The following is a 1509-nucleotide window of genomic DNA, read 5'->3' on the forward strand; positions in this document are numbered from 1 at the left end:
TGGCCAGTCTGGTTGGGGGGGTGGCCTGTGCCCCCCCAGGCCACCCCGCTGGACACGCCACTGTACAGCCCTGCACCTTTTAGATACATCCTTGTTCCAACAAACCTAATCAAATTATTGACTTGTTACGAGGCCTTTGCCAAATTTGATGGCATGCTGAAGAGGTAGCTCAACCATTTGATTCAGCTGTGTCGGAGTAGGGATGCATCTAAAGGCTGCAGGTAAGTAGCTCTCGAGTACTGAAGTTGGAGACTCTTGGAGTAGGACTACCTGTGCAACCTCTGTAGGGTTCTGGTATTACCTTATTCTACCAGTACTGACACTGACCGTAGCCAAATGCAAAGCAAGTGAAAAAGAAAAGCAGCCAGAAAGACAACCGAGTGGCAACCTGTAAAACCACTCCTGTTCTGTGAGTTGTCTTACTGTTGACAGTCTAGTGGACCTGTTGTTATTTCTAATGACACCAACCAAGTTAAAACTGATTAACAATCCCCTCTCCTACTATATAACCAGACCAATTTTCCAGAAATGTTTTATTCAGCAGTGTATATTGAGCTATTTGGCAAAGCTTTAATATTTTTTTTGCACGATGTTCATAAATTCCTCTTCTGACAAATGATCAAAATTCTTTCTCCATCCATCCAGCCATCCATCTTCTTCCGCTTATCTGGGGCCGGGTTGTGGCAGCAGTAGCCTAATCCCAGACCTCGCTCTCCCTGGCCAACTTCGCCAGCTTGTTCGGGGGAAGACAAGGCGTTCCCTCTCACCAGATATCCAAACCGATATTATGACCAACAGCTCTTATAGCTGTGGAACCAGTAAACATGAGGTGATACTCAAAAGTAAAATTAAATAAACTCTAACAACAGCTTATCAAGCTTAAACGGGCTTCTGTTGTTTATCAAGGCTGACAAAAAAGTTAACATTTTGTACTAGTAAGTCTTTTGTAATGCCATGCAGAGGCATACTACAGTCACCAGGATGTCCTAGATCAGTGGTCCCCAACCTTTTTTGCGCCATGGATCGGTTTAATGTCAGACAATATTTTCACAGACCGGCCTTTAAGGTGTCCCGGATAAATACAACAAAATAAAATTATCCAAGACAAAAGCTGTGGTATTTTGTAACTATATTAAGCCTTAACTCTAGAGGCCCGGTACCAAATGACTCAAAGACCAGTACTGGTCTGTGGCCCAGGCGTTGGGGACCGCTGTCCTAGATCATAGTACGCGTTAATTGTGATTCATTAATTTCACAAAATAACACATAAAAAAATAACGCGTTCAATCGCGCTTTGTATTCCAAGCCGATTAAACTGATGCACACATCAGAGCTACAAAAATGGGAGAATCAGAAAGCGCGTTACCAGGACCGATCTGAGGCAAATTTCATTCAACCCCAGGTAGGCCAATTATGGATCTTCGGATCCACATTATGTCAGCAGCTATTCTCCACCGTGAACTATGTTAAAAACAAACACCGCTCACGCCTCACAGATGACAGCTTACA

Source organism: Pundamilia nyererei, unplaced genomic scaffold, assembly GCF_000239375.1.
Source record: "Pundamilia nyererei isolate P.nyererei 1_Seehausen unplaced genomic scaffold, PunNye1.0 scaffold00443, whole genome shotgun sequence".
Lineage (NCBI taxonomy): Eukaryota > Metazoa > Chordata > Actinopteri > Cichliformes > Cichlidae > Pundamilia > Pundamilia nyererei.